The 20,251-nt window shown below is 42.0% G+C and overlaps 1 pseudogene; it reads left to right on the top strand.

The window, feature by feature from the left end:
- The first annotated feature begins 2,152 nt into the window (after positions 1-2,152).
- Positions 2,153-19,839, top strand: LOC131398892 (phytanoyl-CoA dioxygenase, peroxisomal-like; annotated as a pseudogene).
- The last annotated feature ends 412 nt before the right edge of the window (positions 19,840-20,251 follow it).

Here is a 20,251-nt window from a genome sequence, read left to right as displayed (position 1 = left end):
ACAATTGGAAGCATTTCCTTCATCTCTTATAATAATCATAAACTGAAACACATCCTTTGTATAAATGCCTTATCGTGGAGAGGGCAGGGATTTTCACACACTTGTAAAATGAAGGTATGTTAGGGGAACATCTGAAATACAGGTGTAGATAGTGTCATCTCCTTCGTATTTCTCATTGGTCAGGAAAGCCAGTAACTTTCAGGGCCTGTGAGGATAAATGTCCTGATCATTAAGTAACTCAGGTGGGGGTGAACTGAATTCACATTTCCAGTTTATTTTTTTTTCCTCCTCCCGGAAGTCCCCACTTTTCACCAGGCGAGGGCAGTCAGGAGCCGCCTAGTTGTCTGTTCCCATTTCAGCAGGGGTTTTCTCAGAAACAGAAAGATGAGTCCCTTTCCGGTACCTGCTAATGGCCAGATACTTCCTTTTAAACTCTGAGAAACAGAAGTGCTTCTCCTGAAAACCCTCGGGGATCCAATCAACAAGTTCAGGGCCAGGTTCCAGCCCTGGGATGATCAGGGTGGGAGATGAGCTTGAGAGCTAATGAGGGGAGGCCCAGAGCCCTTCTGTTAACCTGGAAGAATCTGGGAGTCTGGGTGAGGAGGAGTCAGGGAAATAAAGAAAGAACCCCGAGGGGAAGGACGAAGGGCAGGCCTTGCTCTGGACGCTGACTTTCTCCTCTCTGCCTGGAGAAACCAGGCAGGAGCTCACCACCCCGAGTCCCGGCCTGCTTCTCTCTGTGACTCGGGCAGTGTCACCACATGATAAAGTCATCACTGCAGAAATGACAGCATGTTTATGAGGAGCACATTCTGGAAATAACTCTTGAAGCCAAAGAAACAGTGAAAAAATGAGGGAGGAAAAAGAAACAACGAGATGCTATGTCAATCATCTGTAGACACTGGATGGAAATGAGATCTTACAGAAAGAATTTCTAGTTCTTTCAGCCTTTACGGAAAAAAGTAGGAAGGTTCCTCAAAATATTAAAAATAGAACTTCCATAGGTTCCAACAATCCCACTTCTGGGTATTTGTCAAAAGGAACTGAAATTAGGATCTCAAAGAGATATCTGCACTCCCATGATCATTGCAGCATTATTACAATAGCCAAGACATGGAAACAACGTGAATGCCCGTTGATGATTGAATGGATAAACAAAATGTGGTAAATACATACAATAGAACATTATTCAGCCATCATAAATAAAAATATCTGCCTTTGCAACATCATGGATGAACCTTGAGGACTCTGTGCTAAGTGAAATAAGCTAGTCACAGAAGGACGAATACTACATGATACCACTTATATGTGGAATCTGCAAGAGCCAGACTCATCCAAGCAGAGAGAAGAAGGGTGGTTGCCGGGGGCTGGGGGGGGCGGAAAGAGGAAGATGTTGGTTCAAGGGGGCAAAGGTTCAGTTTCACAAGGTAAATAGTTCTGAGATCTACAATGCAGCATAGTGCCTACAGCTAACGATGCTGCATCATATACCTAAAATTGGTTAAGAGAGGAGATCTTATGCTAACTGTTCTTACCATACAGATGAAATAATGATAAAGGGTGTGGGAAGAAACTTTGGGAGGTGGATGTTTCTGACCTTGACGGTGGTGATGTTTTCACAGGTTTATACTTATGCTTCAAACTCATTAAATTGAAAAAAAGAAAAACAGGAGAGAAAAAAAAGGGTTTCTAATTCTTAAATTTAAAATTTATACTAAACTGCGTGGTCCAGGCTTCTCAGGGATCATATATTTCATACACTTTTTTAAAATCACCAGCCAAACTGTTTCTAATATTTCAGGCTGGATTCCCACTAAACTGAACGCGTCTTTTGAACATTACGTGTTACCTTGGAAGTTTTATTCCTTCAGCAGCTTAGTGGAAGAAACAGTCATGTGAAATAAAATGAATTGCAACTACGCAGTTAAGAGTGCGGGTCACGTTCCGGCTCAATGTCTTACCCAGGTTCTGAGCCCTTCAACAGCAGGTTTCCTGCACTTTGCCGCAGGGACGATCTTTGTGATGGTTGGTAAGTGGGGTGTGATGGAACAAAGTCCGCAGAGTCCCAGAGTCAGGTGCGCGTGGGCTGAGGGGCGTGTCCGGGCGTCACCTGATGCCCACCAGCCGGGACCTGCTTCCCGGGAGCCCCGCGCCCTTGGCCGGCCGGGTCCGCTGGTCGCCCCTCCCGCCGCCTGGAGGCAGGGCGGCCGGCAGGCTTAAGTGGGGCCGAGGCGGGGCGCACTGGTGTCCTCGCCGCGGTCATGGACCAGGCCCGCGCTGCCGCCCGCCTGCGCGTCCTGCGGGGCCACCTCGGCCGCCGCTCGGCCGGGGCCGCCGTATCCTTTGCGCCGCGCGGCGCTCGGGCTGCAAGGGGCGCCGCCGCCTCGGTCTCCGGCCCCTGGTGACCCCGGCCGGGGTGGTGGCCTCCAGGGCGCATCGCACAGCCGCCACGCCCGTTCGGCGGCCCCCACGGCCCCAGGGGGACCTGGCCAGTGTGGCGGAAGGGGCGTCCCTCCAGCACTGCGGGTCCTCTTAGGGCCTCTGCTCCCCGGCTTTGTGAGCGGAGGGTGGGGAGTCTTTACCAGCAGGGTCTGCCCTCAGCTACCGTGTCATTTTCGGCACTCGGCCGCATGTGACTTCCGCGGCGGCCAGGAGACCTAGAAATGTCTGGAAATGTCAAAGCCCAGTCGCGCTGGACGCCGGAGCGCGGAGCTGCCCGCAGGAGCCACGGCAGGCGGGCGGGCAGCGGGGTCCTCTGGGGTGGACGCGGGCCGGCTCTGCAGGGGGCGCCGGGCTCCATCCGCGCCCCCGTCTTCCCTTCTCCAAGGGCGCTCCGTGTGAGGGGCCCCCGGGTGCCTGCGGACCCCACGGGAGTTGACACCGTCTCTGCGAAAGGACTTGGTGCCCTGTGTCCGCCTCCGCAGTTGCCCTTCAGAAGTGAATCCCGAGGGAACGTGTGCTGCCGGTCGGACCAGAGAGATGACACTGTGTGGCAGGGAAGTCAAACTGCTTTCTAGAATTGTTTTTGCTGCTCAGAGAAAGTGTCTCCTTCAGGGCAGACTTGTGGAAGCTCCGTAGGACACTCTGCCTGGGATTTTTCCATAAGCGACCTGGTTAGCCTCTGTTCTGTATTTAGGATCCTGAAATCTCTCCTAAGATGATGATACAGCTGTTTCTTTTACCTTCACCATTGCTCTGCTGGCTGATTCCAAGCAGGGATGTATCACAACCATTGTAAGTTTAAATCCTGTCTATAAACTGATACAGGGAATCCAGGTGATTAGGGAATCTCATTTCCAGGTGAGGAATCAGAAACTGAGGCAAAGAGAGATGACAACTCTGGACCAAGGTCATTTTACTAAAGCAGTGCTTGTCAGAGTGTTGTCACCAGACCAGCACCATCAACATCACCTGGGAACTTGTTAGAAATTCAGATTCTCGGGCTCATCTCAGACTCTGGAATCAAAATACCTGGGGGAGGGGCCGCGAATCCATTTTCACCTGTTTCTGATACCTGCTCAGTTGTGGAACCACCAATACACTGGGATGAGATGTAACTGGAACTAGAAGTTAAGGTTTCCCAGTCCAGGCTGTTACTACTTTTAAATTTAATATCTGATCCTGCTGGTTCTTGTTATAATATTTTCAACGTCAGAGCTTAGTTTTTTCATCTGTATTTCCTGGAACAGCACTGTCCAGTGCAACTCTCTGCGATGGTGGAAACCTTCTATACCAGCACTGTCCAGTACAGTAGATACTAGCCACAAGGGTCTGTGGAGCTCCTGAAATATGAGGAGCGCCACTGAGGGACTGAAGCTTTCATTAAATTCATGTCAACTTAAGTAGATGTGGCCAGTGGCTCTGGTGTTGGAGAGCTCTGCCTAGATTTTCAGTGAATGTGTATGTGGTTCAGGCTTAAATAGACTACTGGAAATTTTGTGACAGCTTCTTCCCAACCCTAACTGGTTTTGAAGTAACGTGGATTCTGCAATAAGGAATAACTTTTGAAGTACAAAACATAAGGCAGTTTTTGAATGCAAATAAGCATAATGAAGAAAATAAATATGACCCATAATTCCACCACTCACAGATCATTATTGGTAAACTTTTTGGTGTTTTTCTTTTCTATACATTTATATAAGTAGATAATTAGGACCATGCTCTATTTACAGCTTTTTGCCTCCGTTTCTTCATGTTACTTGCATTATATAGTAAACATTTTCTACTTTATATAGTAGACAGAGTAAATGTTTATTAACTTTCTATAGTCAAAATTTCCACATCATTAAAAAAATTCTCCAAGAACAACAAAATCAACAACGAAAAACATAATACAGGAGTGGTAGAGAGCAGAAAGGAAATTTGGACTGTGAGGTCAACATCCGGAATGTCTGGGTGACCACATTGTGCTGAGACAAGTTGAAGAAGGTGATTAACCTCTCTGCCTTGGGGAAAACAGACAGTGGCTAGAAATTCTACCTCCTGGCCTGCCTCTCTCCTTGACTGTTATATGGTCCCCAATTATATAAAGACATCATGTAAAAAATAACATGTTGATGAGAAGTGACATTCTGACAGTAACTCTTTAAGCTAAAGAAACAGTGAACAAAATGAGAAGAAAAAAAGAAACAACGAGATACTACATCAATAATCTGTGATTACTGAATAGAAAAGAAAATTAGAGTTTTAGAAAAATGTGTGGAACACATTTTTCTTGGAGTCTTGTTTATTTTATAAATTTTTTTTTCATGACCAGCCAAACTGTTTCTAATGTTTTAGACTGGACTCCCACTAAATTAAATACCCCTTTGGATAGCTCATGTTTATGCTTGCTTCTAGAATTGAACCTTCCAATTATTATTTGTTCAGCAGTTTAGTGGGAGGAATAGTCACGTGGAATAAAACAGATGGAAGCTATGAAGTACAGAGTGCGGGTCAAGTGTGGGATCAGCCATTTTCTGCCGGGTGACCTTGGACCAGTTTCTGAGCCCTCCAAGCCTAGGCTTCCAACTCTGTGCTACAAGAGTGGTAACACAGCTCTTGGCTTCCATCATACTGTGAAAATGAAACAGAGCAATGTCAGCAGCAGTGCATAACTGTCAGGGGTTATGTGTGTATGCAGTTTGCTTGATGTTCATTTAGGACCAGTCTTCCCTTGTGAGAGCCAATCCAGGGCAGACTGTTGTTTCTAGACAAGGTTGACTCCTAAATTTTACTTTGTTTGCCTTAATTCTCATCCGAGATAGCTCACCCCACTTCAGGGACTGTTTCTCCTGCGACTTTCCATCCTCAACAATTCCAGTAAGTAGATCTAATTTTAATTTGGAACCATACAATGTATATAAGGTTTTTCTAGTTGTAGCTAAGATATAAAATACAACATATCGTGTTGCTTGATGAGAATTCATTATACATTCCTCCATTTCCTGGACTTGTTCTGATTAGAACAATCATGGAAACTTTTGAAGACCCTGACTTTAATTTTCTATATGTTTTTAAAATTCAGAAAGGAGGAGAAATATCAAAATTGCATAGTTCATGTATGGCATATCTCATTTACATTAGCCTGTAGTTTGGCCATATTGATACATTAGGTAGCATCTTGGTTTATCTCAAATTTCCTTTAAAGGAGGGACCTTGATCTCCATGGAATATCCTCATAGAGTCACAATTCCCATCTAGAAGAATGGACTGAGTGATTTGAGTTTGTATATATGCTCTACACTTATTTGGATTTTGTTACTTTGATTTTTTCTTAGAATGCGTGAACTAGACCATTAAAAATATAAAATTTATTGAATTTGTATCCTATTTGAAAAGTCATACATATTCATTTTTGAAAAAGTTTTAAAATCAGAGAAATTGATGGAATTTTAAAAAATCATCTATAGTTTCATTACATAAGGGCAATCACTTAAAAATATTTTTTGTTTTATTTCTTTGCAAACTTTTTTTTTTTTTTTACAAATAATGCCTTGGTTTTACATAATTGTAATCATATTTCACTGTAATAAGTCTTCATGCTGTTATATGATCTTCAGTTTTAATTCCTGAGTCATATCCCATTGAGTGGGTATAATATAATTAGTTAATTATTGTTCCATTAGTGCACTTTTTTTGGTGACAATAATTAATACTTTGGACTTAAAACTTTTAATTTTTTTCAGAAGGTGTCCTGAGAGCAAAGTCTTAGAAATAGTTAAGTGCTGGGTGGAAGAGTATGAATATTTCTCAGGTTTATGATTCATATTGTGATCATAGGTCGTGATTTTTTTTTTTTTTTTTTTGCTTCTAGAAAATTTTTTTTTTATTGATGTTTTAATGGTTTCTAACATTGTGAAATTTTGGGTTGTACATTTTTGTTTGTCCATCACCACATATATGACTCCCTTCACCCCTTGTGCCCACCCCCCACCCCCACTGCCCTGGTAACCACAGTCCAGTTTTCTCTGTCCATGTGTTGGTTTATATTCCACATATGAGTGAGATAATACAGTGTTTGTCTTTCTCTTTCTGGCTTATTTCACTTAACATAATACCCTCCAGGTCCATCCATGTTGTTGCAAATGGGACGATTTTGTCTTTTTTTATGGCTGAGTAGTATTCCATTGTATATATATATACCACATTTTCTTAATATAGGTCGTGATGTTTTAATTGGACTCATTTGAGATTTTTTTCCTCCTCTAAGTACACTAAGGATAATAATGTTCTAACCCTCGAACAGAGAAAATTTCATGAAGAAAATGGGTCTCTTATAATTAAAAATCTGGTATCTGATGCTGATATTGAATGCTTTAGGTACAGTAACACTATTGGTTATTTTACAGAAATATGTGTTTTCTGTATGTAATGGGAACAGACTTCCCTGTGCAAGTTCACATATTTTTCAGTGATCAGGTTCATTACAAAGTGGTTGGGAACGTGGGCTCTGGAGCCAGACTGGCTGGCTTTAATCTGAGCCCCACCACTGAACGTTGTGTGTCCTGGGCAATTTACTGAACCCCTCCCTGTCTCTGTTTGCTCATCTGTAAAATGGGGATAATGATAGCACTTCTGTCCTCGAGTTGTTGTTAGGACTACAGAAGGTAAAATAGAGAGAGAGAACTTGAACAGGGCGGGGGACATGGAGAGTGCCATGGAAATGTTTGCTATGATTTTCAGATGTAACCAAATCCCAACTATCACCCCACTCATCTGCTAAGCTAAGGAATATCTGAATTCTGGTGGTGAACTGCAGCCTCACAGTTGGGAGCCCAGGACTTCTGAGTTGGCCATTTTCTCCTCCCTCTCATCACAACTATTCAACCTGAGGCTGGAGGCCAACTTAGGACAGAGAAACCACCCCCAAGTCTTCACATTTTTCCACAGAACAGGGCCAGGCAGGTGCTTGGAGCCAGCAGTAATGACATCATTGCCAATTTAATTTTCTAGGAGCGAGTTTGAAAGAATCTGCAGAAAGGAGGTGAAACCAATGAGATTAATGCTAATGAGAGATGTGGCCATTGCAAAATCAGCATATGTTCCAGTGGAACAAATGATTACAAAGATGCAAGATTTCCAAGAAGATGAGGAACTCTTCAGATGCTGCACCCTCCCTGAGGTTCAAGACCTTCCTGCATTTTCTGTCCCCTTAAGTTATAGCCCATCTGCATGCCTGCCTCTGAAATCAGCTTTTTTACTTATCTATCTCCTTTCTTCTGTGGCCCTGGAGCAGTGGTTCTCAATTGGAGGTGGACATTTGGTGATGCCTGGAGACATGTTTGCTTATCACAGGAGGGACGGTGTGCTACTGGCTTCTAATGGTAGAGGCCAGGGATGCTGCTAATGGGGCCCAGGGATCCTGTAATGCAGAGAACAGCCCTCTCCCCAAATAAGGACTCATCCACCCACAATGTCGGTGGTGCCTGGATTGAGAAACCCTGCTCTGGAGTTTGCTAGTTATCTTTGGTTAAGAAGGGCAATAATTCTGTGTGGAAGAGAGAGAGAGACTTGCTCACACTGCATACAGCGTTATCAACACTGGTGAAACTGCTGAGGCTATTCATTGTAAATCCATTCATTTTTTTCTTTTTTCTCTTTGGTTTATGCATCTGGTCATTGTGTATCTCACCCCAGTTACCCGTGTCATTATCTGTTTAACATCAACTTTCCACCAGAACATACACTCCATGGGGGAGGGAGCTGCCTATCCTGCTCACTGTTGTGTCCCCATTTCCCATCACTCTGCCTGGTTGCTAGACCTCAGTCAAGAGTTGTTGAGCGAGTGGCTGCACTGACTGTGAAGTGTCCTCTGAGCCGCTGCTCTGCTCTCCTCTGGGCTCCTCACGACAGCTGCAAAGGTGTCGGGTCCTTTCATGCTCCTGTCTCATGACGAGGCTCCTGAAGGAGAGGAAGCTGCCTTCTCACTGGACAACTGTCCACAGCTATGATTGAAAGAAGGGTATTCCTGTCCTTCCCAGCTGATATCTCATGGAAACTCGTATTTTTCTTGTGGACAAGTGGTTATATTTCCAACTGGCTCCAAAAAGCCTGTTTAATTCAGAGTGTGGTAGATTTCCAATTGCAGACTTTTTCAGGATTTGTTTGCAATGTTGTGAAATACAGACTGGTTTTAAAGTATTTCCATGTTGGTTCTTGTATCAATAGTTAGACTTTGTGTCACTTGCTTGTGCATCTGATTTCCCATGAATGTTTTTCCCCCCTTCCCTCAGATTCTGAAATATGTGGAGTGCTTCACTGGACCCAATATATGGCCCTGCATGCAATGCTGATAAACATCCTGCAGATTCTGGTAAAGGGCTCTTATTTGTTAACTAGAAGAAAAAAAATTTTAATTAGTGTACATAAGGTTGATGTACCAACCATAACTGTGTGTATAACTGCTAAACTTTGCTTAAATGAATATGTGTACTTTTATTGAAGTCTGAAAATAGCTTCCATCCTACCAACATTGAAGTGTGTTAGTGATTTCAGATGTTCACTGTAGGATTATTGCTGGATTTTCAGATCACTGGCTTCTCAAAAATGCAGTTTAATAAACACGACTCTTCATGTACCAGACGTTCTTGTTATTCAATATCTCCGAGTTTCGTTAACCATCTCACCGTGATAGTGTGGATTCTCCCTTCTTGATCAGAAGACATTATTAGTACTAACAAAGTTAAAACTATTATTATAAATCACATATTACAGTTCTTAAAATATCTTGTGCTTGCTAAAATGGAGCTGCTAAGACCTCACTCCCAGAGAGAGTGATCTGAAGTTAGAGCCCAGGAATCTGCATCTTATGAACCATCCCGAGAGTCTATGCAGGTGGCTCTTGGGCCACACTGAGAAATTCTGCTCTACCCACAGTAGCAATTCAGCATTAGAGATCCTTCCTCCTTTTCTACCTTTTCTTCCTCTCGAGGCCAGGAGAGGTTTCTGTGACAGGCATGTAGCTTAACGTCACCAAGCATATCCCGCCCCGGATGTCTTGTCTGGAGAGATCAGGTGACCAGGGAACCAAGTTTAGAGAGAAAAACCAGGGAAAATGTAAATGTGTTCATGGAGTCTCTGATACTACACAGTGCTTGTACACCAAATGCCTCTAGTTGGTGGGAAAACCTCTGAGAGGACTTTTACTTAGTCAATTAATTAATATTTTTTGCATCAGCTACTTAGAAGGCTATCAAGGGACCTCAAATTTGACCACTTTCTTCAATTTATTTAATCAAAATTCTTTGCAATTTTAGGTTGTGTGCCCAAACCAGAGTTGCAAAGGAATAAATAACAATAGAGCTGATGACATATGTACGACTTGCTGGAAAATAGTGTGTGAAAGTTCTCGGCTACCAGAAACCCAGAGAAAAGTATAGGCTCTGAATTGCCATATTGATTTGATGTGCCAATTTGTTGCTTCTCTCTCGAGACTTATTTTCTAAATGTTGTTTCAAATTTTTGGCTTTGGCTGGGATAGGTCATTGTTCTGGCTTTTCAGGCAGAGGAGCAGAATTCTGAGAATTGAGCGACTTTTAACAGCAGGTTCTGTTTCAGGCAAGAAGACATCCCGTCATCCCTTGCACCCAGGATCTGCACTATTTCCCCTTCAGGCCCAGCAATCACATTGTTTGTGCTTGGACGGCCATGGAGCACATCGATCAGAACTATGGCTGTCTGGCTGTGCTCCCAGGCACACACAAAGGCTCCCTGAAGCCACACAGTTATCCCCAGTGGGAGGTAGGTCTGCCTAGGGGCTGAGTCTTGGTCAGAATCTTTTATTGTTTAATTTCACATCAGTGTACATAAAGAGCTTTCCCAATGTGATAGCATTTCCTTTCTTAGCAAAACATTGTTCTAGGATTTCCAGTTAGGATCAGGGAAAATTCAAGGATGTCAGGTAAAATCATCATCATTTCTGTTCTTTCAACAAGTGTTTGAAAGCCAACCAATGTGGGGAACTTTGGTAGGTGCTGTGCAGGATCTGAGATTATAAGGCCTAACTGCAGAGGTAAGAGGAAAACACAGCTATACCAGGTGTGTGTGATGAGTGCCAAGTAGGTCCTACACACTGGCCAATGGCTCTCAGAGTAAAGAAGAGGGAGAGCTCATCTCCTTCCAGCTGGAGGGACCAGTGAAGGCTCTGAAGAGGGTTGAGTAGCATTCCATTGCATGACTGTTTCGTGGTTTATGGATTCAGCTGTTGATGCTAGAGGACTATAAAATACTTTTGAGATCATGGATGATGAGATCAAATTGGTTCTTCAAGATGATAATCTTGAGATTTGGGCAGGGTGTATTGGAGGTGTAGGACTCCAGAGGCAGAGAAACCAGAGAAGGGACTATTAGCTTTTTAGGTATAAGACAATAAGGTCCTGAAACCCCATAATGATGGTTAGAATGGGAAGAGCACCTGTTGTTAAGGCAGGAAGAATGAATGTGGTTCTGTAGGAAGTAAAGACTATGGCATCTAGGAACTTCTGTCTCAATTAGAATTCTTGACTGATGATTAGGGCTAAGTGAAAATATTTGAGTCTGGATTCTGATATAAAATCTGAAATTGTGAGATTCATCAATTAAGTTGAGATATAGGAAAGGTTCAGTGCAAACAACAAATGCGGGCTCTGACTGACTTAAGCCAAAGGGTGGAAGGCACATGCTGAGTCTCTGGAAAGGCTGGCTAGTTCTGGTGGTCAGGAAAGTGAAAGTCATTGCTTGACAGGAACAGTTGGGGAGGGGAGCCCGGCGGGGGCAGTTGAACCCTATGTCCGTTCTCATCGCTCTTCTGCTGAGAGTCAGAGTGGTTGCAGTGGGAGGTCAGATTGGTTTAGCTTGTTTCACCTATCCACTCTGGACAGGAGAGAAGTAAACTGGATCAAAGTCCCAACACAGTCCAGTAGGGAAGGAGTCATTCCCCAAAGGAAGTTTAGATAGTCTTAGGAAGGGGAATGGGATGATGCCTCCCTAAAACAACAATAACCTCCCTCCATAAAAGCTTGTAAACTTTAAATCACTTCTCCTTTTACTTTATTTCATAAACACATAACCATACCTAAAGCAATAACTAACTTTGGAAATAGTTATAACCAAACACGATGTTTTAATTTACTATTCTTTTTTCTTTACTCTGGACAGGACATGAGTATTATTTGACCTCAGAAAAATCGAGCATTTTCTATTCCCTAATTTGGGAGAATAGTGAGCTTCTCAGAGCTACTCCTGAGTAATAGAAGAACGACTTATGGAAAGTTCCAGGGGAGGAGAATATCATATTGGGAAAGAATAATTACAGATTCAGCTAAAAATGGTCTCCTGTGTTGACTGCAAAATGCAAAGCTAATCTAGATCTTCATTGAGAATTCAGTAATGAAGGGTATGTGTAAATTCAAAATCTTTCATTTGGTCCATGAAATCCATGATTTTAATATCAACATGTGACTTTTTAAAAGCAAACGTCTGAGAAGTTTTTATATATTTAATTTTTTAAGAATCTAATTTATTTATTGCTTTCTCTTGAAAGAACTTAGAGAGACTTTGCTTTTTCTGATGAGTCATTGATAAAGTTTTTAATTATTTTGCTTCCTCAAATACAGACTTGGCTTCTCTTATATGTTCTAGGCGGGGGTTAACATACTGTACCATAGCATCCAGGACTATGACAAAAACAATGCCCAAATGCACCTTGTGATGGAGAAAGAAGACACTGTGTTCTTTAATCCTTTGCTCATCCATGGATCTGCTCGGAACAAAACTCAAGGATTCCAGCGAGGTATGCATTAACTCACTGTGCTTTCAAAAGATGAATGCGTTAGAAACAAAAATGTCAAGATATACTAACTTTAAATGATTTGTGACTTTTACCTAAGCTGGCCTTTACTCTGGTTTATTTACCAGGAAATATATTTGCCTACTTCATGCTTTTTTTTACTCATATCAGTAAGAAGCGAGGTGACCTCAGGATTCGAACCCTATTGATGCTGAATCATGAACATTCATGGAATTGCTTCAGACCAAGAGATTACTTCATAGCAGAAAGCCCATGATTTTAGAGGCAAAAGCAATGGTTGATATTCTAAAATAATAAAACTTAGAATGTATATAGCTCGTAGTAACCCTAGAAGAGGAATGTTTATAATATCATTGCTGTATGAAAAATATTTTTGGTCCAAAACAAAAGATCTGGATTGGCCGACCAGAAATCAGATTCGACGTGGAGCCATGTTTTTCACCCCTTAGCCTCAGAGTGTTTGAAACTTAATGATTCCATTGCTTATATTAAAAATGGACAAAATATCTCATAAACCCAGATTTCTTGCTTCTCTAAAATTCAGCAGATGTGACAGTACTGTTGGCTCACGTTTCCCCCATGGTAACATGGCTGTTTATACCAAATTTTGGGGGCTTCTTCGGGGCTGAATGAGGCTTTCCAGTTTGTCACACCAACCCTTGTTGTTTCCCTAAGACTCAGGCTTAGTTGCAAGGTTTCATCTTCCATTCCTTCATATTTCCACCAGGCTCAACAGGACTGGGATGAGGGTGAGGTGATACAGCACTGTCCTCAGGGAAAAATTTAAGGGAGGCACCAAAAAAAACTCAGCAGTCAAGTTAAATGATATTTTAATGCAGTACTTTGAAAACTAAAAATTAATGCCAAAAAATCCACAATGAGCACTGTGGCAAAATTTTAAATAAAGGCAAAATCAGCCACTTCACTTGTGTGACCATCAGAACTGTGCTGTGGGGGGTACATGGCACAATGATACAAATAATGTGAATTTTAATATACCCGAGTTGCAATTTTTCAATATTTTTTCAACTGTTTTGTGTTTGGAAAAGTAGTAACCATTAAAAAATACATAAAAACATATGTACTGGTGTGCTCATTTTCCCTTTTGCCTCAGGCTCCAATATGACTTGGCGTGGCACTGAGGCTCACATGGGAAATGGAGTTTATGATTCCACTGCCTAGAAAGTTGATGTTTTGGGCAAAGTAGGAAGTCCTTCTGAGAAGTGTGGTCACCTTAAGATAACTAACTTATGAGGAGGAAGGTGGGTTTTAAGAACTGCCTTCCACCTTAGATCTGTTTACACCTCTTTCAAGAATGGGGAGAACCAAGTAACTTCCCTCTTATGTTCAGAGGGAAACAAGACAGATCTCTTATGTGAAGCTACTGGACTCTAAATGTCCTTTTGATTTGTGAGGGGTGTGTGTGTGTGTATTATTTTCCTTTGCAGGATATTTTCACTTTTTTTTCATAATCGATGACAATTGAAATAACAACCCATCACAAACGTGATTGAGTTACCAACTTCTGTGACTGAGAAAATGATGAAAAACCCTGGAATACATTCCTTTTTAGGACTGGGGAATATCCACTCATTACAAAAATCAAATGCTAAAAGTTAAAGACATCCTACCTTTGTAATTATGTTCCCTGCCCCATATATACATTTTGAAAACGAATGTCACAGCTAGTTAAAACTCTCTTGAAATTCCTCAGTTACCCTATTTGAGAAAAAAAAAAGAGATTGAGCCACAAAGAGACTAATTTAGGACACAATGGAACAGCTTTCAATCTAGAAATCAAATGTGCGCTAAACAACTGACTTTCTAAAAGAAGACTTTTTGCATGGATGCTATTGTTAATGGGATTTTTTTTTTCCCTAATCTTAATTGGTTCACTTTTCACAGTTAATTTCCTGCCATTTCGCCAGTGCCAGTTGCCACTACATGGATGTGATGGGTACCAGTCAAGAAATCTTTGAGAAGGAAGTTGCAAGGTTAGCAGATAAATTCTTTAGAGATGAAAATGAAGTCAACCTGAAGGTAGGTTTGTAGGAAATGACAAGGTAAAGATCTCAGTTTTTTATTTTCTTCCGATGTTTAATAGTTCTCATACCTGACTTAATTTGAAAGTATAAAGTGCTTGGTTTAGAGCTCACTGCAGAAACACTGCTGAAACCCACTAAGAATGACAGTGGAATTTCAGTTTGCTCGTCTTTCCCCACTGTGTGGGGTAACTGAAACTGTGTGCTTCATCTTCATGTCTTCGGGTTGTCCTGTGGTATGTGGGCTTTCCTATTTCAGGACAGCCAGGTAGGAAACGAAATAGAAAACAGTTTTAGAGCAGAGGAAAGGAAGGACAAAAGGCTACCTTCTGAATGCACACAAGGAAAGTTAAAGGTTTGGGCTATCAATCATGGGCCTCCTCTATTTGTATGGAGTAGAGTATTTATGTGTTTGGAAATCCAATAAGACTCCCAGAAAGCAAGATTTTTTGGGGTCTGTTTGAAGTTGGAATTTAATCAGAAGCTTAGCTTCCATGTAGCAGAGATTGAAGATCACTGCTTCTTTTCAATAGGGTGCATGAGACAGTATTTCATATGCTGTCCTAATAAACACACATCACTTGTAAATTATTTGCTTTTAACTAGTGGACGTTCAGTACTGATGATGATCCGTAGACAAATTATCAGTCAAGGCAAATAAATACACATAGTTGCTTTGTAGACTATGTACATTTTAGCCTCTGAACCAAGAAGCTGATCCTGTTTTTGTTAATTGCATTAGATAACCATCCATGCATGCATTTCGCATGGGGGTGACAGGACCCCCAGAATCACTGTGTGGAATCATGACTCTGGGCCTTCCAGTACTTTGAAGAGCATTGCCCACCAATGGCAGCTACCATGCTGGTGGGAGTCATGTTCTGAAACACATTTCCAGCTCAAGAATCTTACTTCACCCTTTATCTCTTTTCCCCTTAGGATCTATAAATATATCCCATACATGAAAATGCTCTGATTTCACATTTGCAGGTCTGTGAAAGTCTCGTTCTTCTCCCTTTGTCCAGTGTTTAAAATGCCTAACAAAGGCAACATATTCTGTCAGTTGGAGCTTCTGTCCAACGCCCTGAGTTTTAAGGCAGAAAAAAGTTGTATACATTCTGTTTGAGGTTTGTCAAGGCTGTACTCAATGAATTACCTCCTGTATTCATTTTAGTTACTCTTTAGGTTATACTTTCTCAGCATGAGTTAGAATAACAATACTAACATCTGCTGTATAACTCTTTGTAAGGTACTAAAGCACTTTCATATCCCTATTCATATTTCCTTCACCAAAACCCAATGGAGCAGTCATTGTACATCTATGGTCTTAATGAGAAAAGAAAGAGTCCAAGAGGTTGGCCTGAGCTGCCTGAGTGACAGAGCTGGATTTCAGAGTCAGGTCAACTTCCAAAATCCTTCTTCCAACCATACTTTGCTGTTTACTCAAAAATAAACCAGAAACCAGAAATAAATAAGGAAGTATAAATTGTTTTATTAAGAGCAAAGAAAATGAATGAACAAACCAGTCACCCAGAACATCATTTTCATGATGTGATCTAGCCAGGAATGGACCAGGCAGGATGGGCTAGCAAGTAACACAAAGGAAAGCAGAAAATTGGGTGGTAAACTGCTTGCATTGTGAGCAAACATCACACTCAGCCAGTTGGATACCTGTGATTAAAAAGAGTGACACATAAAACAGACCTGACTTATTGGGGAGTCACTGTCTTAGTTTATCGAACACTTTTTTAGATGTTGGCAAGTAAATTAATTGGAGTCTCAGAGTATGGTTTACTTACTAACTGATATGACTATTGTGTAAATTTTTAAAATATTTAACCATTTGTAGCTGCTAGAAATCTACTTTGTCTTATGGTGAATAGACAAGCTGAAGTGTCCATAAACCCTTTCTGTTTGGCATTATTTTTAGAGTTATTGTAAATTGTGAGCAAGACTGGTGCAAGGAGAAAGGGTCAACCTTTGAAATAGCACTTTGTTGTAACTCTTTTAAAGAAAACCAAAATGAACCAGCTGTCTAAGGAAATGTTTTCTTAATGAGATGATGTACTTTTTCTATCATTGTTCACAAAACCAGAATGCATGGATCAGGTACTCAATTGCATGTGTATAATTTTGCAGTGTAGTAATGTTGCTCTATGGGTGTTAAAACAGTAAAAGTGAAATATTACTGTTTTAAGGAAAACTAACAGGGTTGCAACTAATAAAGGTGATTGATGCATTATTTAAATGTGTTAAATCAGTTTCTTTCATTCAATTAGCTCTTTACCCAAGCAGAATGAATGCTTTGAAACTCAGGGTGTGTTGAGTTTTGCATCAACAATATATGGTAACATTTCCAAAGGCCAATTCTAGTAATACAACTCTTGGGTCTTTACCAGGGAAACCTTCCCTTTGTCTAAGCAAAATGGTACAAGAAGAGTTTGGCATGACCTGAGAGGAAAACTCAACTTCTATGTCAATATCATGCTCTCAAGATTGGCAAAGGGTAGCTGGTGTACCCAGATGAGAAAGGTCTGAACAGTTGAAGGCTAACACCCAAAGCTCCAGCCTGGGCCTGACTCTGTGAGCCCTCCAGGCTGTCCCTGGGGATGCAGGTCATGAAGAGGATTTTCAGCACCATGGACAGAACCAAACTCCAAGCTCATGGAGGAAGGAAACATTTCCAGCAGCCATGGTGCCTGAACACCCAGTGGTAACAAGGGGCCCTTCCTGTTGAGGGCATCTGGCTCTCATGGGTGCTAAGGACCATAGGGACACCCATTCTCCACACTCTGAAACCAGCCGGTTGTCATATTAGCCCAATGACACAGAGGATATGTTTCACTGGTACCAAAGTCAGGTTCACAGGCTTTTTGGTGAAGCCCACTTTTGAGAAGACAGGAGCAGGGAAGACACTTTGGTTTTGAATCCTTGATATTATATTCTTCTCTAGGACTTCCCATCCTCTCAGCATTCTTCATGAATACTTTATAAAAAATTGTGGTGACATATAAAAACGTAAAATTTGCCATCTGAAATACTTTTGAATGTACAATCCACTGTTATTTAGTACTTTCATAATATTGTGCAACCAACACCACTGTCTGTTTCCCAAACCCGTTCATCACCTCAAACAGAAACTCTGTACCCATTAAGCTATAACTACCCATTGCCACTGCCCCTGGCTCCTTTGTCTCTATAAATTTACTTATTCTCAATATTTTAGACACGTGGAATAAAATAATATTTGTCTTTTTGTGTCGGCGTTTTCACTTAGCATGTTTCAAGGTGCATTCACGTTGTAGCATGTATCAGACCTCCATTGCTCTTCATGGATGAATAATACATGCATACATATATATGCATTCATCTTTCTATCTACTCATCTCACATTTTGTTTATCCATTTATTTGTTCCTCTTCCAGTTCTCTTATTTTTGCGTTATGTTATAATTCTCTTTATCTTTTGGAGAGGGCTCACAGATGCTTTTTAAACATTGAGGGGCTGGTGATGTCTCCTTATCTTTAATGGCACCTAACAATAACAGGCAGTCGTGAATTGGCATCAGCAGCCTGATTCTACAATTGCACAAAGGTATTACTCAAAAACATGTCGTATCAAAGACAGCAAAATCAGGACTTTCTTACTCACCTAAAACTCCCTTCTGTTCTCTTTAGCCTTCTACTATGAAGAATGTCAAACATGTGGAATATTATGTAGTATAATGAAAACCTGTATAACCATCACCCAGAATCAACAATTATCAAATTTCCCCACATTTTGCTTCATCCATCACTTTTTCCAGTCACTTTTAAAAACATGACTTTATTTTTAAAACTTAGAAAACATAGAACAATATAGAGGAAAAAATTACTATAATCCCATAAGTGAAAGTAGACAATTACTTCCTTCCATGATTTTTCAATGGTATGGTAATTACTGTAGTCTTATTTTGTCACGTTTGTGTTTTGGTTCTTAGATGTTATATCTTTGAGCCAGTTTCTGTATAAGGCTCTTCCTCTTTGCTGGTCATGTAGGGGAAGAGCTCTGAACTGGAATGCCAGGCCCTGGTCTTGTCTGTCTTGGCAGCCAGCTCTGTGACCTTCGCTTGTCAGGGCTGGATCCAAAAAATGATGCCTATGGACTCTGTGTTCTCTCAGGCCCTTCTAGCTTGGACATTCTGTGCCTGTACCCAAGGCACACAGGCACAGTTGATTCCTGTGACAACAGGGTGGGCAGTTAGGGTTGACAGCTCCCAAGAGAGTTGGTCACTATCCTCAGATCGTCTCTGTCATGACACGATGACTTCATCTCTCCTGCCCCAAACAGGAAGAGAGAAGCCGGGAAGCTATTGAGCAGTGGTGCCAGTGCCATTCTGACAGCCTGTACCCGTCATATCTCTATAACCACCACTGCGTCTGAGCTCGTCTTAAGAGACCCAGCAGATGGAGCTTGAAACACTCATACCTAGCACAGGTGTTAGAGCGACTCATTCCCCCCAAACAGGACCCCTCAAAGGGTCTCAACTTGGGGCCCGCTGTGTACACACAAAATGCCTCTTGTTCTGATGGATGAAAATGCCCTGGCTTTCATTTCTTTGCAGATGATTTTGTGAGGTGAGCAAATGCCTGTGGGGCCTCCTGGCACCAAAGCTACAGTGGTGTCCCCTTGCTTAGCCACTGTTCCCAAAGTAAGATTCTTGTCTGATAGAACAATGGAAAGAACTACAAGAAAGAGAAAAGGTTACGTGTTTGTTTACAGCTTACAAATAAAAATGCTGACTCAACACTGTGTATTATCTTCTCACATCTCAAACTGAGTGGCCTCGACTTGTCTCCCCTGAGTGACAATGCTCCTCTCACGGCCTGGGGCCTTTGAAAGCTTGAACTCAGGAGTGCTGCTCACTGCTTCCTCAGTGTGTCTCAGTAGTCACACGAATGGGAGAACAATGCTACTACAACTGTTCCGGTGAAACTGTTCTCTGAGACAATTACTGAGCCCAGGTGCTTCTCACGTCTCTGAAAGAGTTTAAGGTTCACCTGTGGTTTCTTAATCGCATCAGTCAGAGCCAGGGTTACAGCAAGGCCTGTTGTGACCAAGACCAGAAAGCAGGGGAGATTGAGTTGGGCGTCATCTCCTTTTTCTTCCTAGAGCCTGTGTTGGTCTGCTGGGGCAGCCAGAACCAAGCACCCAAACTGGGTGGATTAATAACAATAAAAATTTTCTTTTACACTTCTAGAGAGAACAGGCTTTGGACATTTAGGCCTTGCACAGAAACTGACCAAGCAACAGAGGGATGAGTTGTCCATTGTGAATCACAGCCGTCCTGTCCTGGCCAAGATGGCTGCTGTGAGCAAGGCCTGTGGAAACGTGAGGTCTCATGCGTGGGACCTGCCTGGAGGCATAAGCTATGGGGAACCTGGGCACAAATCTGAGGATCAGACTAGTGAGGCTAATGGAAATTTCCACAAGAAGGAAGAAGTCAAGTACGTGAGCTTGACCCGATTCTGTGTGAGGGTCATGTTGTAACCTTGGCCTTCTTAGCAAGGAATGCTCTCAGCCCCTCCAGTGCTGTCGGTTACCAGTCTCCTGGCATCCTGTGTGGGATAAACTAATTTTAGGTGACTTATTTTAAGTCCAGTGTTTCTGCAGTTGGTGATAGAATGGGAGGGAGGATATGGGAAACATAAGTCATTACTCAATTTCTTTGGAATCTTAGCATTTGAAATGAGTACTATCCATAGGTTTCATTGAACAGGCTGTATTTTTTCCTTGAAAAAGATGTCAAAAATTGCTGTTTTAAGAATGAAATAGTGGGCCAGCCTGATGCCGCAAGCCGTTAAGTGTGCGCACTGTGCTACGGTGGCCCGGGATTCGCAGGTTTGGATCCTGGGCACACACTGATGCACAGCTTGTCAAGCCATGCTGTGCCGGCATCCCA

The sequence above is a fragment of the Diceros bicornis genome, chromosome 36, assembly GCF_020826845.1.
Source record: "Diceros bicornis minor isolate mBicDic1 chromosome 36, mDicBic1.mat.cur, whole genome shotgun sequence".
NCBI lineage: Eukaryota > Metazoa > Chordata > Mammalia > Perissodactyla > Rhinocerotidae > Diceros > Diceros bicornis.
This window is presented reverse-complemented; position numbering and strand designations above follow the sequence as displayed.